Raw genomic sequence first — 7,500 nt, 5'->3', positions numbered from 1 at the left:
AAAAAGGACGTGAACATTATTCCTTATAAAAATCAAACCCGACCATGGATTTTGATTCTGATTGTTGATTATCGCTATTAGAACACATTAGGAGGCAACCAAATCAAATTTGAGAAAATTCCACAATCAGAAAATTTTTTTCGAAAAAAAAAAAAAAATTCGAGAACACCTCGGTCATGGCAAGTTATTTCCCACAATCCATTCCCCAATCAACGTACATCCCAGAAAAAATCATCTCTCTAACTATCCTAGTTCAAAAGTTGTATCGGAACATTTTCACGTCGAAAATATATCTCTAAGTCCAGACCGATGCACCACGTAATCTCGGGCAGACCGATGCACAACGTAAATGACGATCGGGACCGGGGCGATCGGTCGTATCTGACACCGCCGGCTCGGTTCTAACATCGTCAATGAGTCGGGGTTGTAAAAAAGGACGTGAACATTTTTCCTTATAAAAATCAAACCCGACCATGGATTTTGATTCTGATTGTTGATTATCGCTACTAGAACATATAAGGAGGCAACCAAATCAAATTTGAGAAAATTCCACGATCAGAAAATTTTTTTCGAAAAAAAAAAAAAATCGTAATCACCTCGGTCATGGCGAGTTATTTTCCGTATTTCATTCCACAATCAACGTACAACATAGAAGAAATCATCTCTCTAACTATCCTGGTTCAAAAGTTGTATCGGAACATTTCACGTCGTAATATCTCGCCAAGTCCAGACCTCGGCGATAGGTAGTATCTGACACCGTCCGCTCGGGACTGACATCGACTTGGACTCGGGCTGATGATGGGGAGGCGTTTAAGGACGTGAACATTTTTCCTTATAAAAATTAAAGTCGACAATGAATATTGATTCTGATTACTGATTTACGCTTTAAAAACACATTAGAAGGCAACCAAATCGAATTTGAGGAAATTCCACGATCAGAAAATTTTTTTCGAAAAAAAAAAAAATCCGAAAAATATTTTTCGATTCCGATTACTGATTTACTCTTTTAGAACACATTAGGAGGCAACCAAATCAAATTTGAGAAAATTCCACAATCAGAAAATTTTTTTCGAAAAAAAAAAAAATTCGAGGACACCTCGGTCATGGCAAGTTATTTCCCACAATCCATTCCCCGATCCACGTACATCCCAGAAAAAATCATCTCTCTAACTATCCTGGTTCAAAAGTTGTATCGGAACATTTTCACGTCGAAAATATATCTCTAAGTCCAAACCGATGCACCACGTAAACTAGGGCAGACCGATGCACCACGTAATATCGGGCAGACCGATGCAGAACGTAAACTCGATCATACCGATGCTTCACGTAATCTCGATCTTACCGATGCACCACGTAAACAAGGGCAGACCGATGCAGAACGTAAAGTAGATCTTACCGATGCACCACGTAATCTCGATCTTACCGATGCACCACGTAATCTCCATCTTACCGATGCACCACGTGAACTGGATCTTACCGATGCAGAACGTGAATTGGATCTTACCGATGCAGAACGTGAATTGGATCTTACCGATGCACCACGTAAACTCGATCATACCGATGCACCACGTAATCTCGGGCAGACCGATGCACAACGTAAATGACGATCGGGACCGGGGCGATCGGTCGTATCTGACACCGCCGGCTCGGTTCTAACATCGTCAATGAGTCGGGGTTGTAAAAAAGGACGTGAACATTTTTCCTTATAAAAATCAAACCCGACCATGGATTTTGATTCTGATTGTTGATTATCGCTACTAGAACATATAAGGAGGCAACCAAATCAAATTTGAGAAAATTCCACGATCAGAAAATTTTTTTCGAAAAAAAAAAAAAATCGTAATCACCTCGGTCATGGCGAGTTATTTTCCGTATTTCATTCCACAATCAACGTACAACATAGAAGAAATCATCTCTCTAACTATCCTGGTTCAAAAGTTGTATCGGAACATTTCACGTCGTAATATCTCGCCAAGTCCAGACCTCGGCGATAGGTAGTATCTGACACCGTCCGCTCGGGACTGACATCGACTTGGACTCGGGCTGATGATGGGGAGGCGTTTAAGGACGTGAACATTTTTCCTTATAAAAATTAAAGTCGACAATGAATATTGATTCTGATTACTGATTTACGCTTTAAAAACACATTAGAAGGCAACCAAATCGAATTTGAGGAAATTCCACGATCAGAAAATTTTTTTCGAAAAAAAAAAAAATCCGAAAAATATTTTTCGATTCCGATTACTGATTTACTCTTTTAGAACACATTAGGAGGCAACCAAATCAAATTTGAGAAAATTCCACAATCAGAAAATTTTTTTCGAAAAAAAAAAAAATTCGAGGACACCTCGGTCATGGCAAGTTATTTCCCACAATCCATTCCCCGATCCACGTACATCCCAGAAAAAATCATCTCTCTAACTATCCTGGTTCAAAAGTTGTATCGGAACATTTTCACGTCGAAAATATATCTCTAAGTCCAAACCGATGCACCACGTAAACTAGGGCAGACCGATGCACCACGTAATATCGGGCAGACCGATGCAGAACGTAAACTCGATCATACCGATGCTTCACGTAATCTCGATCTTACCGATGCACCACGTAAACAAGGGCAGACCGATGCAGAACGTAAAGTAGATCTTACCGATGCACCACGTAATCTCGATCTTACCGATGCACCACGTAATCTCCATCTTACCGATGCACCACGTGAACTGGATCTTACCGATGCACCACGTAATCTCAATCTTACCGATGCACCACGTGAACTGGATCTTACCGATGCAGAACGTGAATTGGATCTTACCGATGCACCACGTAAACTCGATCTTACCGATGCACCACGTAATCTCGATCTTACCGATGCACCACGTGAACTGGATCTTACCGATGCAGAACGTGAATTGGATCTTACCGATGCACCACGTAAACTCGATCTTACCGATGCACCACGTAATCTCAATCTTACCGATGCACCACGTGAACTGGATCTTACCGATGCAGAACGTGAATTGGATCTTACCGATGCACCACGTAAACTCGATCTTACCGATGCACCACGTAATCTCGATCTTACCGATGCACCACGTGAACTGGATCTTACCGATGCAGAACGTGAATTGGATCTTACCGATGCACCACGTAAACTCGATCTTACCGATGCACCACGTAATCTCGATCTTACCGATGCACCACGTGAACTGGATCTTACCGATGCAGAACGTGAATTGGATCTTACCGATGCACCACGTAAACTCGATCTTACCGATGCACCACGTAATCTCAATCTTACCGATGCATCACGTAATCTCGATCTTACCGATGCAGAACGTAAACTCGATCATACCGATGCACCACGTTATCTCGGCAGACCGATGCAGAACGTAAAAAAAAAGCTTACAGCACGCGGTGTTCCCAAGCGGTCACCCATCCAAGTACTAACCGCGCCCGACGCTGCTTGGCTTCAGTGTTCTGACGAGAACTGGCAATTTCAGCGTGGTATGGCCGTAAACAACAAATATAGCGATATTTTCTATGATATCTCACTTTTTGGGAGCGGAAAGGACGTGAACGTTTTTCCTTATAAAAAATGAAATAACTTTTGGATATTAATTCTGATTGTTGATTTAAGTTTTAAGAACACATTAGGACATATCTCAATGAAATTTGAGGGATTTCCGAAATCGAAAAATATTTTTCGAAAAAAAAAAAAAATCCCAGAAGACCTCGGTCATCTCAAGTTTATTTCCATATTCTATTACACAATCAACGTACATCACAAAAGGAACCATCTCTCTAACTATCACAGTTAAATTTTTGTATCGGAACATTTCACGTCGGAATATCTCGCTAAGTCCAGACCGGGGAGATCGGTCGCATTTGACACCGTCCGCTCCGGTCTAACATCGTCTTGGAGTCGGGGTAACGATGGAGAGGCGTTTAAGGACGTGAACATTTTTCCTTATAAAAATTAAAGTCGACAATGAATATTGATTCTGATTACTGATTTACTCTTTTAGAACACATTAGAAGGCAACGCAATCAGATTTGAGGAAATTTCAAGATCAGAAAATTTTTTTCGAAAAAAAAAAAAATTCAAGAACACCTGGGTCATGGCAAGTTATTTCCCACAATCCATTCCACAATCAACGTACAACATAGAAGAAATCATCTCTCTAACTATCCTGGTTCAAAAGTTGTATCGGAACATTTCACGTCGAAATACCTCGCCAAGTCCAGACCGGGGCGATAGGTAGTATCTGACACCGTCCGCTCGGGACTGACATCGACTTGGACTCGGGCTAATGATGGGGAGGCGTTTAAGGACGTGAACATTTTTCCTTATAAAAATTAAAGTCGACAATGAATATTGATTCTGATTACTGATTTACGCTTTAAAAACACATTAGAAGGCAACCAAATCAAATTTGAGGAAATTCCAAAATCAGAAAATTTTTTTTCAAAAAAAAAAAAATCCGAAAAATATTTTTCGATTCTGATTACTGATTTACTCTTTTAGAACACATTAGAAGGCAACGAAATCAAATTTGAGTGAAATCCAAAATCAGAAAATATTTTTCGAAAAAAAAAAAAAATTCGAGAACACCTCGGTCATGGCAAGTTATTTTCCACAATCCATTCCCCAATCAACGTACATCCCAGAAAAAATCATCTCTCTAACTATCCTGGTTCAAAAGTTGTATCGGAACATTTTCACGTCGAAAATATATCTCAGAGTCCAGACCGATGCAGAACGTAAACTCGATCATACCGATGCTTCACGTAATCTCGATCTTACCGATGCACAACGTAAACTAGATCACACCGATGCAGAACGTAAACTCGATCATACCGATGCACCACGTAAACTCAGGCAGACCGATGCAGAACGTGAACTCGATCTTACCGATGCACCACGTAATCTCGATCTTACCGATGCACCACGTAAACTCGGGCAGACCGATGCAGAACGTGAACTCGATCTTACCGATGCACCACGTAAACTAGGGCTGACCGATGCATCACGTAAACGACGATCGAGAGGCGCGAAAGGACGTGAACGTTTTTCATTATAAAAATTGAAATAAATGATAAATAATGATTCTGATTGTTGGTTATCATTTTTAATAAGCATTAGGAGGCAACCAAATGAAATTTGAGGAAATTCCGATAATAGAAAATTTTTTCGAAAAAAAAAAAAAATTCATGAAATCCTCGGTCATCGCAAAATATTTACCATATTCTGTTCGATAATCAACGTATATTTAAGAAGGAATCATATCTGTATCTATCTTGGTTCAAATTTTGTATCGGAACATTTTGACCAAAGTCCGAGCTTCGGCCGAAACAGACACCGCTGACCTGGCCTATCGATCGACCGAGAGTCGGGGATAGAGCGTAAGTGTTGTCTGGAGGGGAACCCTGTGCTCTCCTGACATATATAGGGAAGGTGGTCGCGTTGGGCGATGCAGAACGTTTGGATCGGGAATTATATTTTTGGTTCAGCTATTGGAATATGGTTTATTGTTGGTATATATTGGCGAAATAACGTTCTTACTGACTGGGGATATTCATAAAAATGAGTCCGGAGATTTTCAGATCGAAGTCCGAGTGATCCGACTTGGAAGGCGTGTTGGGTGGGTCGAGATGGCTTAGATAGATCAGACGAGGCGGGCTAAGTGTTGACGTCATGCATCGGTCCATTTTCAGATTGAGTCCGAGTAATCCGACTTTGAAAGAGTGTTGGGTGCGTCGAGACTGTTTAGATAGATCGGACGAGGCGGACTAGGTGTTAACGACATGCATCGGTATATTTTCTGATCGGAGTCCGAAGAAATCGGCCCTAGTAGGCGCAGCGGACGGTCGAGACGGCCTCGGTGGGTCGGATCGATCGGGAAAAGTTTGCTAAATCGTGTCTGGAGGGGAACCTTGGGTTCTCCTGACATATATAGGGGATAAGGTTTGGGTGAACGATTCTTCACGTAAAAGTTGAGTAATTTATTTTTCGATAAGCTTTTGGATATTGATGAGAAGTATATGTATATCTTCGATTAAAAGAATTCTTACCGTCTCCATGTATATTATATTAGATATATAAGAAATAGTTAACGTGATGCATCGGCCGATTTCCGGATCGGAGTTCGAGAGATGCGACTTTCGATGCGCGATGGGTGGTTCGAGACGGCCTAGATCGATCGGACGAGGCGGACTAGGTGTTAACGACATGCATCGGCGGATTTTCTGATCGGAGTCCGAAGAAATCAGCTCTAGTAGGCGCGGCGAACGGTCGAAACGGCCTCGATCGATCGGACGAGGCGGACTAGGTGTTAACGACATGCATCGGCGGATTTTCTGATCGGAGTCCGAAGAAATCAGCTCTAGTAGGCGCGGCGAACGGTCGAAACGGCCTCGGTGGGTCGGATCGATCGGGAAAAGTTTGCTAAATCGTGTCTGGAGGGGAATCCGGGGTTCTCCTGACATATATAGAAGGGGTGGAGAATGGGTCCTGTCCTAGACTGTTTGGAGTTCTTTTTAGGATGATATTCAGTTGGTAAGTGGTAGACCCGAATCCGACCTCGGCGTTTGGGTACTGGCAAGGTGTGTTGGTTTCGGCTTTCGCATCTTGGGTCGCTTTCGTCAACCTCATGCAGCGAGGTCGCGGTCCGCTTCGTCTCTTTGTAGTCGAATGGCCTTTAAGCGACCAACCTTAAAATCGTGATCCTCTGCCCGTTGCGGGTTATGTTCACAAAAAATTTGCAACCACTCAATTCGTTCCGAGCGACAAATATTGTTGAATCTCGAATCACCGTGTCGTTATATTCACATGTATAGCGAAGGGTCGAGATGGAATGTGTATAAGAAATTAGTTGATAGCCGGGGGTTCGTATTATATATGGACGCCTTGGCGAGGGATTGTTTCTAGAAACTTTCTCATTTTTGATCGGTGTTTTGTCCGAGATGATGATGATGTATATATAGCTTGAGTCTCATGCTGACTGGGGGCTGTTACGTCGTTTCGTCGAGGACTTGCACTTACTGATGTGCGGCGCTAGTCGAAGTCAATCGACATGGCTAGTGCCACATGACGAGAGGCGAACGGGTTTGGCCATACCGGCAATCTCGTGGACCGATCGTATAAGCACGCAGTTCCCTGGTTGATCCTGCCAGTAGTCATATGCTTGTCTCAAAGATTAAGCCATGCATGTCTCAGTACAAGCCAAATTAAGGTGAAACCGCGAAAGGCTCATTAAATCAGTTATGGTTCCTTAGATCGTACCCACATTTACTTGGATAACTGTGGTAATTCTAGAGCTAATACATGCAAATAGAGCTCCGACCGGGAACGGAAGGAGCGCTTTTATTAGATCAAAACCAATAGGTGGCGGGTTCGCTCGTCATCGTACAATTTGGTGACTCTGAATAACTTTAAGCTGATCGCATGGTCTCGTACCGGCGACGCATCTTTCAAATGTCTGCCTTATCAACTGTCGATGGTAG

At 42.4% G+C, this 7,500-nt stretch overlaps 2 non-coding genes across 2 annotated transcripts in view; one reads left to right on the top strand and one right to left on the bottom strand.

Annotated features, from left to right (window-relative positions):
- Nucleotides 1-3,396: 3,396 nt before the first annotated feature.
- LOC123688321 lies at nucleotides 3,397-3,515 on the bottom strand. The gene has a single exon (XR_006749850.1). It is a non-coding gene; the product is annotated as a 5S ribosomal RNA (ribosomal RNA).
- A 3,635-nt stretch (nucleotides 3,516-7,150) lies between these two features.
- LOC123687536 overlaps nucleotides 7,151-7,500 on the top strand; it is a 1,906-nt gene continuing 1,556 nt past the window's right edge. The window contains exon 1 of the ribosomal RNA XR_006749256.1: nucleotides 7,151-7,500. This exon is cut by the window's right edge and continues 1,556 nt beyond it. This is a non-coding gene — a ribosomal RNA (small subunit ribosomal RNA).

Source organism: Harmonia axyridis, chromosome X, assembly GCF_914767665.1.
Source record: "Harmonia axyridis chromosome X, icHarAxyr1.1, whole genome shotgun sequence".
Taxonomy (NCBI): domain Eukaryota; kingdom Metazoa; phylum Arthropoda; class Insecta; order Coleoptera; family Coccinellidae; genus Harmonia; species Harmonia axyridis.
The sequence above is the reverse complement of the archived record's forward strand: the minus strand, read 5'-3'. Positions and strand labels throughout refer to the sequence as shown.